We start from the raw sequence: 19,582 nt of genomic DNA, 5'->3' as shown, positions 1-19,582 counted from the left end.
CCCAGCGTTCGCCCAGGCACTCCCACCGTTTCCCCGGCCACTCCTGCGTTTTTTCCGGAAACGGTAGCGTTTTCAGCCACACGCCCCTGAAACGCCGTGTTTCCGCCCAGTAACACCCATTTCCTGTCAATCACATTACGATCGCCGGAGCGAAGAAAAAGCCGTGAGTAAAATTACTTTCTTCATAGTAAAGTTACTTGGCGCAGTCGCAGTGCGAACATTGCGCATGCGTACTAAGCGGATTTTCACTGCGATGCGATGAAAAATACCGAGCGAACAACTCGGAATGAGGGCCATGGAGATAAAAGGAAAGTGAAAAGTGCCAATATTTTTTGCTTTCCTTTTTAAACAGAGTCCATATTGACCACAATGCTACAACATTTGGGGCAAAACATTTAAGGGGAGTACTGTGTTCCTTGGGTCAGCATATTTGGACTTGTGTAAAGGTCACTGACACCTGGTCAGTATCTGTATGTATAAGAACATCTGCTGGCTATGGAGAACATGCTGGACTGGACAAACAAACCTGCTTCCGATAACAAAATACTTGTTTGAAAAAATCACATTATTACAGGTTAATATTATGATTGTTTACTATTATTATTGTTTATTTATATAGTGCCACTTATTTACGCAGTGCTTTATAGAAATTTGAAACTCCGTCAGGAGTATGCTTAGTCCAAAATAATGAGAGACACTACATTTCTGGGATGTGTGTCTTTTCGTTAGGTGATCTATTAACAAGAAAGTACAAAATCATTCACAATACTAGTACAAATACATTTATTTACACAAATGGGACATGCTGGAAATAATTATCATTGCTTTTTGGGGATTTTTGGTGATGGCTCTGCATACCAGCCAAGGAAGACACATTTTTGGAAACTGCATCTAACTGTCAGTGGGGTACTGTAGCAAACTAATAAGGAACTGCTGATGCCAAAAACAATACATTTCTTTTAAAGTTCTGCTGTAAAATAATTGCATTGTGCCAATTCTACACCTGACAGATCTACTCATCTAATTCAATGAATTACTACAATAAGATGTGCTACTGCGACTGTGTCATTGTGCAAAATGCTTGCAGGTTACTAGTGATTGTCCTGCCAATGAATCTTTCTGTCTGCCCTAACCATTGCTTGAAATATTGACTTGTCTCTGGTTATTTTCTTTTGTACTTTACTTTATGCTCCCATTATTTTATTACCCTCTATAGTGTCTCCTTAGTTCTGCAAAAGATCAATCTAATATCCATTAAAGGAGTTATACCTTGTATTTGTCATTATCTCACTATCCTTTAAAATTAGTCTCTTCCATGGGGCACTATCTATTATACAGTAAGGGGTCTATTTACTATGCTTTGGAGAGAGATAAAGTGGAGAGAGATAAAGTATCAGCTACTAGTTGCCATGTTACAGGATGTGTTGACCATTAGGAGCTTATTGGTTGGTACTTCACCTCTCTCCACGTTATCCCTCTCCAAGGGCTGGATGTAATGACGCCCGAGTTCGGCGGCCGTGCGGGATGCCGGTCAAACTCGGGCGAATTTTTAAAGGGCAAATCACTTACAAGGCAAAACCATGCCTTGTAAGTGACTGGCCCTTTAAGAAGACACCTGAGTTCAGCTGGCATCCCGCACGGCCGCGAACTCGGGCGTCATTACATCCGGCCCCATGTCTTAGTAAATAGACCCCTATAACCTGTGTTCATAGCAGTAATATCTATGTCATGTTTCTATAAATTACCTGTATAGTGCTACATAATACTATGGTAATGGATGAGATATGCTGGATCTTTAATTTTTGCAGATCCTTTTGTTATGCAGGCCTATCCGAAAGCACTTTATACATCTTTCAGGCAAGTCACCCACATCTACGTAAAGAATTGTGCTAGAATTGTAAATACAATTGTAGGCTTTGATGTATGGAAATGATCTTTTTCCTCATCTACATCATTTTAACATAAACATACTCCATGATTTTTATTAGAGATGATACAAAACTTTTATACTGTGCCGATATCAGTTTTGTACATGAATGGTACAGTTCTTTTTCATATTTTCATAAGCATTTTTATTTTATTTTATTTTTATGGGCAGACATTTAATGGTGTTGGCTTAGTAATGGTAAGCAATTTCCAATTAGATTAATTGAGACCAACGAGACCAATATAAAAAGTCGTTTGTATGCTGTCTTTTACGTATATTATGGTGGTGCCTTGAAAAGATCAGTCTTTTTACCTAGCAGGTGATATTTTTACTGATACTGACACATGATATTTCAGTTTATTTTAATTATCAGAGTGTGGAGCTCCGCAAAATGTGACTAAATCAAACAGCAGATGGAAGCATTATTCACAAATTAGAAATTAATAAAATACAGTAATTATGAAAACATCTGAACGTGATCTCAGTGTTTGGCTCAAGTCCTTCAACAACTCAATATTGATAATACAATATTTTCAGTCTAGCCCACTATGTAATTTGTAAATCAACTGGAACACAATGATCGCTACTCGGAATGATTAACAATAGCCTGAAATCTAACAAACCCCTAAATCCTATTCTGTGGAAAACAAAACAGATAATAAGGAGCACTTGCAGACATGAACGTTGGGTTTGATTACTGACGGCTCCTGTTACTATGTAAATGAACATACTACCAAACAATCCCACATTGGTGTCATGATTCCTTAATGGTTCTGTCACACTGTTGGCTTTTACCTTGTTAGCAGAAGACACCTAAGGGAATTGCAGGTCTCATTTGTTAAAGCCACAAAACAACTCTTAAGCTATAATAGGCATTTAATGAAAAAAAGGAAAAAACGATATAATAGAGTTCTCCAAACTCCAGATTATCGGTTGTCTTGAACATAGCCCACTCAACCAGGACAACATTTGGAACTGGAACATTTCAGCTCACGCAGAACCTCTTGGGACACAAAGCTATCAATCACCATTCTGGTTTTTGAACCGTAACAGTGATTGACAGCTATAGTTCTCAAGAGACTATACAACAACTGCTGGCTTTACTGCACTATCCTCTGTGGTGAAACAGTGGTCTTCTATGGCTGCCCAATCATTATAAAATCAAATCTTCCCATGGGGTCAGCATTCCAGCACGAATAGTATCATGTTATATTTTGTTTTGAGGATACAAAATGAATAAGTCCTTTGCACTGGAAATTGACTAATTAATAAAATAAATTCTTCAGAGAAAGCTATTGTGTACTGTAGACTGCATGCTTAAACAACTATACACGTACATATACACACACTCACACACATATAGATAAATAGATAGTTATTATTAAATAGATAAACAGACAGTTATTTCTGTATATATATATACAGGTTGAGTCTCCCTTATCCAAAATGCTCGGGACCAGGGGTATTTTGGATATGGGATTTTTCCGTATTTTGGAATAATTGCATACCATAATGAGATATCATGGTGATGGGACCTAAATCTAAGCACAGAATGCATTTACGTTTCATATACACCTTATACACACAGCCTGAAGGTAATTTTAGCCAATATTTTTATAACTTTGTGCATTAAACAAAGTGTGTTTACATTCACACAATTAATTTATGTTTCATATACACCTTATACACACAGCCTGAAGGTAATTTAATACAATATTTTTAATAACTTTGTGTATTAAACAAAGTTTGTGTACATTGAGCCATCAGAAAGCAAAGGTTTCACTATCTCACTCTCACTCAAAAAAGTCCGTATTTCGGAATATTCCGTATTTCGGAATATTTGGATATGGGATACTCAACCTGTATATATATATATATATATATATATATATAGAGAGAGAGAGAGAGAGAGAGAGAGAGAGAGAGAGTGAGAGAGAGATATGGTGGCACTCGCAGACTTTTCATCACCCGCAATACGGACTCACAGATGCCCCCAGGCTACTCCAGTGTTTCGTTTTCTAATAACCTTCATCAGGAATACAGTACAGTACAAAATTAGCTTACCATGTAAAGGCTCCCACCACCAAGAGCAAGAATGGCAGAGTCACATTTTACCATTGGGTCAAGATGATGTCATGAATCCATGACATGCGTCCAGTGACCCCCTGGCAACCCTGCCCCTCCTAGCAACAGTGTAATAACAACACCATTAAACAACAATCAGATACAGCAAGCAGAAGCAACAGGATAAAAGATAAATATTAAAATGACCATGGAGCATTTTGGTCTACGTGCAAAAATCATTAACAAGTACAGTAATAGGAGAACTGCAGAACATATTGCCTCAAAGTAGATAAAAATGTATACACCAAGTGTAAATTACTTGACTATTCAAAGCCAACTGTTGTACAGACATAAAGGGGCACATACAGTGGGGTAAATTTACTAAGATATGAGTTCTATTTAAGATTAGTGATGTGCACCGGACATTTTTCGGGTTTTGTGTTTTGGTTTTGGATTCGGTTCCGCGGCCGTGTTTTGGATTCGGACGCGTTTTGGCAAAACCTCACCGAAATTTTTTTGTCGGATTCGGGTGTGTTTTGGATTCGGGTGTTTTTTTCAAAAAACCCTAAAAAACAGCTTAAATCATAGAATTTGGGGGTCATTTTGATCCCATAGTATTATTAACCTCAATAACCATAATTTCCACTCATTTCCAGTCTATTCTGAACACCTCACAATATTATTTTTAGTCCTAAAATTTGCACTGAGGTCGCTGGATGGCTAAGCTAAGCGACACAAGTGGCCGACACAAACACCTGGCCCATCTAGGAGTGGCACTGCAGTGTCAGGCAGGATGGCACTTCAAAAAAATAGTCCCCAAACAGCACATTATGCAAAGAAAAAAAGAGGCGCACCAAGGTCGCTGTGTGACTAAGATAAGCGACACAAGTGGCCGACACAAACACCTGGCCCATCTAGGAGTGGCACTGCAGTGTCAGGCAGGATGGCAGTTCAAAAAAATTGTCCCCAAACAGCACATGATGCAAAGAAATATGAGGTATACCACAGGTATAGAATGTAGATGGATAGTATACTTGATGACACAGAGGTAGGTACAGCAGTGGCCTTCCGTATCGTACTGCTATATATACTGGTGGTCACTGTGTCAGCAAACTGCACAACTGAAATGCACCACAGGTATAGAATGTAGATGTATAGTATACTTGACGACACAGAGGTAGGTACAGCAGTGGCCTTCCGTACCGTACTTCTATATATACTGGTGGTCACTGTGTCAGCAAACTGCAAAACTAAAATGCACCACAGGTATAGAATGTAGATGGATAGTATACTTAATGACGACACAGAGGTAGGTACAGCAGTGGCCTTCCGTACCGTACTGCTATATATACTGGTGGTCACTGTGTCAGCAAACTGCAAAACTAAAATGCACCACAGGTATAGAATGTAGATGGATAGTATACTTAATTAAAACACAGAGGTAGGTACAGCAGTGGCCTTCCGTACCGTACTGCTATATATACTGGTGGTCACTGTGTCAGCAAACTGCAAAACTAAAATGCACCACAGGTATAGATTGTAGATGGATAGTATACTTAATGACGACACAGAGGTAGGTACAGCAGTGGCCTTCCGTACCGTACTGCTATATATACTGGTGGTCACTGTGTCAGCAAACTGCACAACTGAAATGCACCACAGGTATAGAATGTAGATGGATAGTATACTTAATGACGACACAGAGGTAGGTACAGCAGTGGCCTTCTGTACCGTCCTGCTATATATACTGGTGGTCACTGTGTCAGCAAACTGCAAAACTAAAATGCACCACAGGTATAGAATTAGAATGTAGATGAATAGTATACTTAATGACGACACAGAGGTAGGTACAGCAGTGGCCTTCCGTACCGTACTGCTATATATACTGGTGGTCACTGTGTCAGCAAACTGCAAAACTAAAATGCACCACAGGTATAGAATGTAGATGGATAGTATACTTAATGACGATACAGAGGTAGGTACATCAGTGGCCTTCCGTACCGTACTGCTATATATACTGGTGGTCACTGTGTCAGCAAACTGCACAACTGAAATGCACCACAGGTATAGAATGTAGATGGATAGTATACTTAATGATGACACAGAGGTAGGTAAAGCTGTGGCCTTCCGTACCGTACTGCTATATATACTGGTGGTGACTGTGTCAGCAAACTGCAAAACTAAAATGCACCACAGGTATAGAATTAGAATGTAGATGGATAGTATACTTAATGACGACACAGAGGTAGGTACAGCAGTGGCCTTCCGTACCGTACTGCTATATATACTGGTGGTCACTGTGTCAGCAAAACTCTGCACTGTACTCCTCCTATATAATATTATACTGGTGGTCCCGACTCCCCAGTCCCCACAATAAAGCAGCACACTGAGCACAGATATGGAGTGTTTTTCAGGCAGACAACGTATACTGGTGGTCACTGTCAGCAAAACTCTGCACTGTACTCCTGCTATATAATACAGCTGCTCCCCAGTCCCCACAATTAAGCAGTGTGAGCACAGATATATGCAGCACACTGAGCACAGATATGGAGTGTTTTTTTCAGGCAGAGAACGGATAAAACTGGTGGTCACTGATCAGCAAAACTCTGCACTGTACTCCTCCTATATTAATATAAAGCTGCTCCCCAGTCTCCACAATGATATAAGCAAGCACAAATATTTGCATCAACTCAACAATGAATAAACGGAGAGGACGCCAGCCACGTCCTCTCCCTAACATTTCCAATGCATGAGTGAAAATGGCGGCGACGCGCGGCTGCTTATATAGAATCCGAATCTCGCGAGAATCCGACAGCGGGATGATGACGTTCGGGCGCGCTCGGGTTAACCGAGCCATACGGGAGAATCCGAGTATGGCTCGGACCCGTGTAAAAAGGGTGAAGTTCGGGGGGGTTCGGTTTCCGAGAAACCGAACCCGCTCATCACTATTTAAGATGGGATGTTGCCTATAGCAACCAATCAGATTTTACTTCTCATTTATCTAGCACCTTCTAGAAGATAATACCTGGAATCCGATTGGTTGCTATGGGCAACATCCCATCTTAAATAGAACTCCCATCTTAGTAAATTTACCCCAAAATTATAAAAAAAATATTGTGCAGATCATAAATAAGGGGATAGTGTACAACTAATCCGGTAGGCAAATTAGCATATTTATGTATTTATTAACCGTTTCTTACATAGCTCAACAAATTCCATTGCGCTTTACAACTGGACACGGACAAATTCAGTAAGGATTGCAAAAATTACAAATTAGCAAAAATTGCGAGCAAAAGCAAAATTGCGAAAGCACGCCCAAATGGAAAAACTGCAACACTAATTTAATTTAACAAAAAGAAGGTGGCCTTGTGAAATGTGCAAATATTGCGAAAAACCATCCTAATAATCGCAATTTTTGCATACATATTACAAATGTATGCAATTTTTGCGTGCGTTTCTGATGTTGCATTTTTTGCTAACAACAGTGTTTTTCCCTTAAAATTTGTACTACCTACTTTCCTGCACCCAAATTAAAGAAACTACTACTCAATTATTATCTTAAAGACACCATAGTGTTTTTCTTCAAACGTTGACTAATGCCCATAACTGTGTTCAAATATACTCAACTAGAGAGAGTGTGAATTCTATCCTCTAAACCAGGCATTCCCAACCGCGGTCCTCAAGGCACACCAACAGTGCAGGTTTTAGTGATATCCAGGCTTCAGCACAGATGATTAAATCAAAATACCTGAGCTACTAATTAAGTCACCTGTGTTCAAGCCTGGATATCACTAAAACCAGGACTTTTAGTGTGCCTTGAGGACCGCGGTTGGGAAACACTGCTCTAAAACCCTACACAACAGCAATTATTGGTATATGTTTTAACAAACACACTTTTTTTGGAGTCAAAATATTTTAATTCGGAAACAGTAACATTTTTATAAAAAAAAATAGTGTTTTTTTGATTGTGAAGTGGTCAAACATTACATATTATTGTTTCTTTGCCTTTATTTACATACCTTACTTTAGGGAATTATGGTGGTCATTCCGAGTTGTTCGCTCGCAAGCTGCTTTTAGCAGCTTTGCACACGCTAAGCCGCCGCCTACTGGGAGTGAAACTTAGCATAGTAAAATTGCTAACGAAAGATTAGCAGAATTGCGAATAGACACTTCTTAGCAGTTTCTGAGTAGCTCCAGACTTACTCGGCAACTGCGATCAGTTCAGTCAGTTTCGTTCCTGGTCTGACGTCACAAACACTCCCAGCGTTCGCCCAGACACTCCCCCGTTTCTTCAGACACTCCCACGTTTTTCCCAGAAACGGCAGCGTTTTTTCACACACACCCATAAAACGGCCAGTTTCCGCCCAGAAACACCCACTTCCTGTCAAACACATTACGATCACCAGAACGAAGAAAATACCTCGTAATGCCGTGAGTAAAATACCTAACTGCATAGCTAATTTACTTGGCGCAGTCGCAGTGCGAACATTGCGCATGCGCAATTAGCGGAAAATCGCTGCGATGCGAAGAAAATTACAGAGCGAACAACTCGGAATGAGGGCCTATGTGTAAATATTTGTTTCAATAAGTATACAAATGGAGCAGAATTTGCAAAACTTGAAAATAAAAAGATAATGTTGCTGTTCTTCAACATATGTTTATGTGTGAAGCACACAAATAAAATAAAAAAAATAAAAAAAATGTATGTGGGTATGTTTTGTTTAACAAAAAAATGTTGGTTGTTTAAAAAAAATGTTTAGGAAACTAATTGTCATTCAGCAGAAACTACTAAGCAAAATGCTTGTAAAGGTTATTTTACATTTGCTTCTATCAAATAGTGTGGTTGTCAAACCTCGATTGTTAGTAAGTGTAAACACAAATCGGTTAGTAACATATATTTTCACAATCAACATGTGTTACCGAGTTAAACAATACCTTACATTTTTCTGAATGAAGGCCCTCATTCCGAGTTGTTCGCTCGCAAGCTGCTTTTAGCAGCATTGCACACGCTAAGCCGCCGCCTACTGGGAGTGAATCTTAGCTTAGGAAAATTGCGAACGAAAGATTCTCTAAATTGCGAATAGAAATTTCTTTGTAGTTTCTGAGTAGCTCGGGACTTACTCTGCCACTGCGATCAGTTCAGTCAGTTTCGTTCCTGGTTTGACGTCACAAACACACCCAGCGTTCGCCCAGACACTCCCCCGTTTCTCCAGCCACTCCCGCGTTTTTCGCAGAAACGGTAGCGTTTTTTCACACACTCCCATAAAACGGCCAGTTTCCGCCCAGAAACACCCACTTCCTGTCAATCACACTCCGATCACCAGAACGAAGAAAAAACCTTGTAATGCCGTGAGTAAAATACCAAACTTCTTAGCAAATTTACTTGGCGCAGTCGCAGTGCGAACATTGCGCATGCGCAATTAGCGGAAAATCGCTGCGATGCGAAGAAAATTACCGAGCGAACAACTCGGAATGACCACCGAAGTGATTTGTGGTCTGAGGTGTGAGCTTCTTCAGCTGGGTGTAATGAAGCAATAATTGCAGTATACATGCAGTCTACAACTGAGGTCAGCTTGTGCAATTTTTAAGGTATGCCTGTTGTCGCTCAGAAACTGCACATCAGAAATGTGCGATCTGTTGTAAAATATGCAAATGCACCGCCCACCGCCCATCAGCATACGCCCACAACATGCCCAGCAACACGCCCCTGATCGTAGTTTTTGCGAGTCCAGCAATTTAGTATGCCCCTACACACCTACTTTTCGTAGTGCATATGCAGTTTTTGCTAAGTCTCAGAAATTGTTTTTTTTTCTCAGTTTTTGCTATTTAAGTTGCAGAATTTGCGTTTTTACGCTTTTTTTTGCTAATTTTGCTGATTTGCGATCCTTGCTGAATTAGACCTACAATTAAAAGACAAAACTGGGTAAAAACAAACAGTCATAGAGGTAGTAGGGCCCTGCTCACAAGTTTACAATCTATGGGATTGCATATGAACATCGTAGGATGATTAAAAGGGAACAGAGTATCACCACACAGGATATCCATTAAAATATCTTTATCAATAAGTATGCATACTGTACACAATCTGTTATAAAATACCTTTAGTACAGTATGTCCTGGCAATTAAAAATATCTATGACCTCATCACCATTAGTCTCAATGGATATAAGGGGAGCAAGAAAATGTAGATACAAACAAGCCTGTTATAAATAAAACAAAACAAAACAAAAGACACGTCTCATATAAAACATTGAGAATTGTTCACTAATACCGCATTCAGATCGCAAATGCCGGATCCCACCCGGTAAAAGAAACGTGTACTTACCGGGTGGGATCCGGCATTTGCTCCCCTCTGCTGGCTTTCCGACCCGGCAATATACCGGGTCGGTTGCCATAGCAGCGGGGGGGCGCAGCAGCAGCAGGGGCGGGGGTGGAGGCGGCGCTGGGAGATGAGCTCATCTCCTGCGCCGCCTCTCCCTATGCTGTGAATGGGAACCGTGTCGCATCGACGCGGCTCCCATTCACACTGCACCTGACCCGGTATTCAACCCGGGTATAATCCTTCTTTTATACCGGGTTGAATTACCGGGTCAGACGACCCGCTAATTCCGGCAGAGTGCTTTCACATCGCACACTGACCCGTGTCGACACGGCAATATGCAGTGTCGATACCGGGTAATTTGTGCGATGTGAAAGGGGTATAAGAACACTATTCAGATGATGAATCCATCTGGTTTCCAGTTGTAGAAGGTCCCTGTCTCTGTCACCTTCCCAAAGGGAGAGGTATACACAGTCTAACTCATGTTTATTACTTAAAGTGTTTGGTTACCAGTAGTGATGAACTTCACGTTTTTTACACGGGTCCGAGGCAGACTCGGATCTTCCCGCCTTGCTCGGCTAACCCGAGCGCGCCCGAACGTCATCATCCCGCTGTCGGATTCTCGCGAGGCTCGTATTCTATCGCGAGACTCGGATTCTATATAAGGAGCCGCGCGTCGCAGCCATTTTCACACGTGCATTGAGATTGATAGGGAGAGGACGTGGCTGGCGTCCTCTCCGTTTAGAATAGAAATAGATAGTGAGAGTGAGACACTTGATTTACTGGAGCTTAGGAGTACTCAGAGAGTGCAGAGTTTACTAGTGACTGACCAGTGACCACCAGTGCAGTTTTATTATTATTTAATATAATCCGTTCTCTGCCTGAAAAAAAACGATACACAGTGACACAGTATACCATATCTGTGCTCAGCCTCAGTGTGCTGCATCATCTATGTATATCTGACTGTGCTGAGTGCTCACTGCTCACACAGCTTAATTGTGGGGGAGACTGGGGAGCAGTTATAGCAGGAGTACATATATTTAACAGTGCACACTTTTGCTGCCAGAGTGCCACTGCCAGTGTGACTGACCAGTGACCAGTGACCACCAGTATATTGTGATTGTCTGCCTGAAAAAGTTAAACACTCGTCGTGTGGTGTTTTTATTCTATAAACGCATTCTGCTGACAGTGTCCAGCAGGTCCGTCATTATATAATATATACCTGTCCTGCAGTAGTGATATATATATATTTTTTATATCATTATCATCCAGTCTATACTAGCAGCAGACGCAGTACGGTAGTCCACAGCTGTAGCTACCTCTGTGTCGGCAGTCGCTCGTCCATAATTGTATACCTACCTGTGGTGGTTTTTTTTTTTTCTATCTTCTTCATACTAGTAGTTAACTTTAGGAGTCTGCAGTGCTGACAGTGTCCAGCAGGTCTGTCATTATATAATATATACCTGTCCGGCTGCAGTAGTGATATATATATATTTTTTATATCATTATCATCCAGTCTATATTAGCAGCAGATGCAGTACGGTAGTCCACGGCTGTAGCTACCTCTGTGTCAGCAGTCGCTCGTCCATCCATAATTGTATACCACCTACCTGTGGTGTTTTTTTTTTTCTATCTTCTTGATACTAGTAGCTTACTTTAGGAGTCTGCAGTGCTGACAGTGTCCAGCAGGTCCGTCATTATATAATATATACCTGTCCGGCTGCAGTAGTGATATATATATATTTTTTATATCATTATCATCCAGTCTATATTAGCAGCAGACGCAGTACGGTAGTCCACGGCTGTAGCTACCTCTGTGTCGGCAGTCACTCGTCCATCCATAATTGTATACCACCTACCTGTGGTGTTTTTTTTTTTCTATCTTCTTGATACTAGTAGCTTACTTTAGGAGTCTGCAGTGCTGACAGTGTCCAGCAGGTCCGTCATTATATAATATATACCTGTCCGGCTGCAGTAGTGATATATATATATTTTTTATATCATTATCATCCAGTCTATATTAGCAGCAGACGCAGTACGGTAGTCCACGGCTGTAGCTACCTCTGTGTCGGCAGTCGCTCGTCCATCCATAAGTATACCAGTATCCATCCATCTCCATTGTTTACCTGAGGTGCCTTTTAGTTGTGCCTATTAAAATATGGAGAACAAAAATGTTGAGGTTCCAAAAATAGGGAAAGATCAAGATCGACTTCCACCTCGTGCTGAAGCTGCTGCCACTAGTCATGGCCGAGACGATGAAATGCCATCAAAGTCGTCTGCCAAGGCCGATGCCCAATGTCATAGTACAGAGCATGTAAAATCCAAAACACCAAATATCAGTAAAAAAAGGACTCAAAAATCTAAAATAAAATTGTCGGAGGAGAAGCGTAAACTTGCCAATATGCCATTTACCACACGGAGTGGCAAGGAACGGCTGAGGCCCTGGCCTATGTTCATGGCTAGTGGTTCAGCTTCACATGAGGATGGAAGCACTCAGCCTCTCGCTAGAAAAATGAAAAGACTCAAGCTGGCAAAAGCACAGCAAAGAACTGTGCGTTTTTCGAAATCACAAATCCACAAGGAGAGTCCAATTGTGTCGTTTGCGATGCCTGACCTTCCCAACACTGGACGTGAAGAGCATGCGCCTTCCACCATTTGCACGCCCCCTGCAAGTGCTGGAAGGAGCACCCGCAGTCCAGTTCCTGATAGTCAGATTGAAGATGTCAGTGTTGAAGTACACCAGGATGAGGAGGATATGGGTGTTGCTGGCGCTGGGGAGGAAATTGACCAGGAGGATTCTGATGGTGAGGTGGTTTGTTTAAGTCAGGCACCCGGGGAGACACCTGTTGTCCGTGGGAGGAATAGGGCCATTGACATGCCTGGTGAAAATACCAAAAAAATCAGCTCTTCGGTGTGGAAGTATTTCAACAGAAATGCGGACAACATTTGTCAAGCCGTGTGTTGCCTTTGTCAAGCTGTAATAAGTAGGGGTAAGGACGTTAACCACCTCGGAACATCCTCCCTTATACGTCACCTGCAGCGCATTCATCATAAGTCAGTGACAAGTTCAAAAACTTTGGGCGACAGCGGAAGCAGTCCACTGACCAGTAAATCCCTTCCTCTTGTAACCAAGCTCACGCAAACCACCCCACCAACTCCCTCAGTGTCAATTTCCTCCTTCCCCAGGAATGCCAATAGTCCTGCAGGCCATGTCACTGGCAATTCTGACGAGTCCTCTCCTGCCTGGGATTCCTCCGATGCATCCTTGCGTGTAACGCCTACTGCTGCTGGCGCTGCTGTTGTTGCTGCTGGGAGTCGATGGTCATCCCAGAGGGGAAGTCGTACTCGTAAGACCACTTTTACTACTTCCACCAAGCAATTGACTGTCCAACAGTCCTTTGCGAGGAAGATGAAATATCACAGCAGTCATCCTGCTGCAAAGCGGATAACTGAGGCCTTGGCATCCTGGGCGGTGAGAAACGTGGTTCCGGTATCCATCATTACTGCAGAGCCAACTAGAGACTTGTTGGAGGTACTGTGTCCCCGGTACCAAATACCATCTAGGTTCCATTTCTCTAGGCAGGCGATACCGAAAATGTACACAGACCTCAGAAAAAGACTCACCAGTGTCCTAAAAAATGCAGTTGTACCCAATGTCCACTTAACCACGGACATGTGGACAAGTGGAGCAGGGCAGGCTCAGGACTATATGACTGTGACAGCCCACTGGGTAGATGTATGGACTCCCGCCGCAAGAACAGCAGCGGCGGCACCAGTAGCAGCATCTCGCAAACGCCAACTCTTTCCTAGGCAGGCTACGCTTTGTATCACCGCTTTCCAGAATACGCACACAGCTAAAAACCTCTTACGGCAACTGAGGAAGATCATCGCAGAATGGCTTACCCCAATTGGACTCTCCTGTGGATTTGTGGCATCGGACAACGCCAGCAATATTGTGTGTGCATTAAATATGGGCAAATTCCAGCACGTCCCATGTTTTGCACATACCTTGAATTTGGTGGTGCAGAATTATTTAAAAAACGAGAGGGGCGTGCAAGAGATGCTGTCGGTGGCCAGAAGAATTGCGGGACACTTTCGGCGTACAGGCACCACGTACAGAAGACTGGAGCACCACCAAAAACGCCTGAACCTGCCCTGCCATCATCTGAAGCAAGAAGTGGTAACGAGGTGGAATTCAACCCTCTATATGCTTCAGAGGTTGGAGGAGCAGCAAAAGGCCATTCAAGCCTATACAACTGAGCACGATATAGGAGGTGGAATGCACCTGTCTCAAGCGCAGTGGAGAATGATTTCAACGTTGTGCAAGGTTCTGCAACCTTTTGAACTTGCCACACGTGAAGTCAGTTCAGACACTGCCAGCCTGAGTCAGGTCATTCCCCTCATCAGGCTTTTGCAGAAGAAGCTGGAGACATTGAAGGAGGAGCTAACACAGAGCGATTCCGCTAGGCATGTGGGACTTGTGGATGGAGCCCTTAATTTGCTTAACAAGGATTCACGGGTGGTCAATCTGTTGAAATCAGAGCACTACATTTTGTCCACCGTGCTCGATCCTAGATTTAAAACCTACCTTGGATCTCTCTTTCCGGCAGACACAAGTCTGCTGGGGTTCAAAGAACTGCTGGTGACAAAATTGTCAAGTCAAGCGGAACGCGACCTGTCAACATCTCCTCCTTCACATTCTCCCGCAACTGGGGGTGCGAGGAAAAGGCTCAGAATTCCGAGCCCACCCGCTGGCGGTGATGCAGGGCAGTCTGGAGCGACTGCTGATGCTGACATCTGGTCCGGACTGAAGGACCTGACAACGATTACGGACATGTCGTCTACTGTCACTGCATATGATTCTCTCCCCATTGAAAGAATGGTGGAGGATTATATGAGTGACCGCATCCAAGTAGGCACGTCAGACAGTCCGTACTTATACTGGCAGGAAAAAGAGGCAATTTGGAGGCCCTTGCACAAACTGGCTTTATTCTACCTAAGTTGCCCTCCCACAAGTGTGTACTCCGAAAGAGTGTTTAGTGCCGCCGCTCACCTTGTCAGCAATCGGCGTATGAGGTTACATCCAGAAAATGTGGAGAAGATGATGTTCATTAAAATGAATTATAATCAATTCCTCCGTGGAGACATTGACCAGCAGCAATTGCCTCCACAAAGTACACAGGGAGCTGAGATGGTGGATTCCAGTGGGGACGAATTGATAATCTGTGAGGAGGGGGATGTACACGGTGATATATCGGAGGATGATGATGAGGTGGACATCTTGCCTCTGTAGAGCCAGTTTGTGCAAGGAGAGATTAATTGCTTCTTTTTTGGTGGGGGGTCCAAACCAACCCGTCATTTCAGTCACAGTCGTGTGGCAGACCCTGTCACTGAAATGATGGGTTGGTTAAAGTGTGCATGTCCTGTTTATACAACATAAGGGTGGGTGGGAGGGCCCAAGGACAATTCCATCTTGCACCTCTTTTTTCTTTCATTTTTCTTTGCGTCATGTGCTGTTTGAAGAGTAGTTTTTGGAAGGGCCATCCTGCGTGACACTGCAGTGCCACTCCTAGATGGGCCAGGTGTTTGTGTCGGCCACTTGGGTCGCTTATCTTAGTCACACAGCTACCTCATTGCGCCTCTTTTTTTCTTTGCGTCATGTGCTGTTTGGGGGTTGTTTTTTGGAAGGGCCATCCTGCGTGACACTGCAGTGCCACTCCTAGATGGGCCAGGTGTTTGTGTCGGCCACTTGGGTCGCTTATCTTAGTCACACAGCTACCTCATTGCGCCTCTTTTTTTCTTTGCGTCATGTGCTGTTTGGGGGGTGTTTTTTGGAAGGGCCATCCTGCGTGACACTGCAGTGCCACTCCTAGATGGGCCAGGTGTTTGTGTCGGCCACTTGGGTCGCTTATCTTAGTCATACAGCTACCTCATTGCGCCTCTTTTTTTCTTTGCGTCATGTGCTGTTTGGGGGGTGTTTTTTGGAAGGGCCATCCTGCGTGACACTGCAGATCCACTCCTAGATGGGCCAGGTGTTTGTGTCGGCCACTTGGGTCGCTTATCTTAGTCACACAGCTACCTCATTGCGCCTCTTTTTTTCTTTGCATCATGTGCTGTTTGGGGGGTGTTTTTTGGAAGGGCCATCCTGCGTGACACTGCAGTGCCACTCCTAGATGGGCCAGGTGTTTGTGTCGGCCACTTGGGTCGCTTATCTTAGTCACACAGCTACCTCATTGCGCCTCTTTTTTTCTTTGCGTCATGTGCTGTTTGGGGGGTGTTTTTTGGAAGGGCCATCCTGCGTGACACTGCAGTGCCACTCCTAGATGGGCCAGGTGTTTGTGTCGGCCACTAGGGTCGCTTATCTTAGTCACACAGCTACCTCATTGCGCCTCTTTTTTTTCTTCTTTGCGTCATGTGCTGTTTGGGGAGTAGTTTTTTGAAGGGCCATCCTGCGTGACACTGCAGTGCCACTCCTAGATGGGCCAGGTGTTTGTGTCGGCCACTTGGGTCGCTGAGCTTAGTCATCCAGCGACCTCGGTGCAAATTTTAGTACTAAAAATAATATTGTGAGGTGTGAGGTGTTCAGAATAGACTGAAAATGAGTGGAAATTATGGTTATTGAGGTTAATAATACTTTGGGATCAAAATGACCCCCAAATTCTATGATTTAAGCTGTTTTTTAGGGTTTTTTGAAAAAAACACCCGAATCCAAAACACACCCGAATCCGACAAAAAAAAATCGGTGAGGTTTTGCTAAAACGCGTTCGAACCCAAAACACGGCCGCGGAACCGAACCCAAAACCAAAACACAAAACCCGAAAAATTTCCGGTGCTCATCACTAGTTACCAGTTGTTCCACCGCTATACAATACATTGCAGTTCCAATCTTATTGCTGACTCACCATCCATTCTTTGAATTGTCTAGTGGTTTTAGCCACATAGACTAATCCACAGGGGCGGAGGATAAAAATGATATATTTGGAAGCATTTGACTGAGTGTGTGTGTGTGTAAGCAAAGTTATTTACATCCTCCAGATAACAAAAAGTTGTGCATCAAACAAATTTGTAGCACCCAAGTATTTTTGTAAGAATGATGGAAACTATAGCAGGCTTGTGAGTTGCTATGTCATTATGCACCTGACAATCTTTTATATGTTTAGCTCTAGTGAAATGTGACATCAAAGAGGTCTCTTTTAGAGCTGGCAATATGCAAATAAATTCACATAGTTGGCTTCTTATGCAACGTTTTGGGCTTTAATTCACATTTTCAAGCAGCATAACCTGTGTTGTCTCAGACATTGGGCACCCTCTCCCATCCGCAGCAGCACAAGCCGGACTTCCAGGATTACCCAGTACAGCCCACCTGAATACGCTGTCAGTGTTGTCATGGTAACCAGATACCTGACTGAGGATTCAAGTGCTCCTTGAAAACAGGAATTAAAGCCTGAAGAATCGCATAAGAAGCTGAATATGTGAGTTTATTTGCTTACTAACCGCTGAGTGCCATACCTGGAATTGTGTATAAAGCTTTGTATTGGGCACCGTGGCATGATGTATGAGGAAGAAGAGTGCCTGCTGATCGGTTGATACCTGTATAACAAATATTAAAAAAATTACAAACAGACCCTATTGACATAAGTAGCCAGATTGGCCATAAGGCTCACCAGGAAGATTCCTGGCAGGCTGACATGTCTGTGGGGCCTGTTTTGTGTGTTGTCATGTGGCCCCACCCCCACATGACAGGAAGCTCACAACACTCAGTACACTGCATTGTCCCCATTCATTCTGTTACTCCATCTTGCATTACAGCTACTCTGCCATCCAGTGAAGCTGCCATGGCTACACGTTATGTTATATCTCTTGTGCTGCCCATGTTGGGCCACTTCTACTAAATTTTGCAGGGCCACTATTAGTTCCCAATCTGCCCCTAGTCTCAGACACAACTGCAGCAAAAAACACAAGGAAGGCAACAATTGCATACAATCAGGCAATATGAGGAGGGATCCTACCCCCGTCAACAGACCCCACACCCTCAACAAATGGCACCCCATTAGGGCTGCCTCCATATATTTCCCAGGCTGGTTTTCCATCTCAATCCACCCCTGGAGGTACTATCTAGCTACCTGCAGCTGAATGCATTGTGATGTCACAGATGTACTCTAAGATCCTGCAGCTGAATGCATTGTGATGTCAGAGAGGTACGGCCTGGCTGCCTGCAGCTAATACTTTATGATGTCACAGATGTACTCTCTGATTGCCTGCAGTGGAGTGCATTGTGATGTTGCAGATGCTTGCAGTTGAGAGTGCATTGTGATGTCACAGAGGTACTGTCTAGCTGCCTGCAGCTGAGTGCATTGTGATGTCACAGATGCACTCTAAGCTCCTGCAGCTGAATGCGTTGTAATGTTACTGAGGTACTGTTTAGCTTCCTGCAGTTAAATACATTGTGATGTGATAGATGTACTCCCTGATGTCCTTCACCTCAATGAATTGTATGTCACAAAGGTACTGTCTAGCTACTGTACCTGCTGCTGAATGCATTGTGATGTCACAGAGATACTGTCTAGCTATCTGCAGCTGAATGCATTGTGATGTCACAAAGGTACTGTCTGGTTGCCTGCAGGTGAATACTTTGTGATGTCACAGATGTACTCTCTACTTTCCTTCAGCTGAATGCATTGTGATGTCACAAAGGTACGATCTAGCTTCCTGCAGCTGAATGCATTCATGTATTGTGATGTCACAGTGGTACTTTCTAAGTGCCTGCAGCCAAATGCATTGTGATGTCACAGATGTACTCTAATATCCTGCATCTAAATGCTTTGTGATGTCACAGATGTACTGTCTAGCTGCCTGCAGCTGAATGTATTGTGATGTTACAGATGTACTCTCTACTTGCCATCAGCTGAATGCATTGTGATGTCACAGAGGTACTCTCTGAGTGCTTGCAGCTGAATGCATTGTGCTGTCACAGAGGTACTGTCTAGCAGCCTACAGCTGAGTGCATTATGAGTCACAGATGACCTTTAAGTTTCTGCAGCTGAATGCATTGTGATGCCACAGAGGTACTGTCTATCTTCCTGCAGCAAAATACATTGTGTTGTCACAGATGTACTCCCTAATTGTCTTCATCTGAATGCATTGTGAATTTGTGATGTCACAAAGGTACTATCTAGCTACTTTACCTGATGCTGAATGTATTGTGATGTCACAAAGGTACTATCTAGCTACTTTACCTGATGCTGAATGCATTGTGATGTCAGAGATACTGT

This window comes from Pseudophryne corroboree, chromosome 7, assembly GCF_028390025.1.
Source record: "Pseudophryne corroboree isolate aPseCor3 chromosome 7, aPseCor3.hap2, whole genome shotgun sequence".
Taxonomy (NCBI): domain Eukaryota; kingdom Metazoa; phylum Chordata; class Amphibia; order Anura; family Myobatrachidae; genus Pseudophryne; species Pseudophryne corroboree.
The sequence above is the reverse complement of the archived record's forward strand: the minus strand, read 5'-3'. Positions refer to the sequence as shown.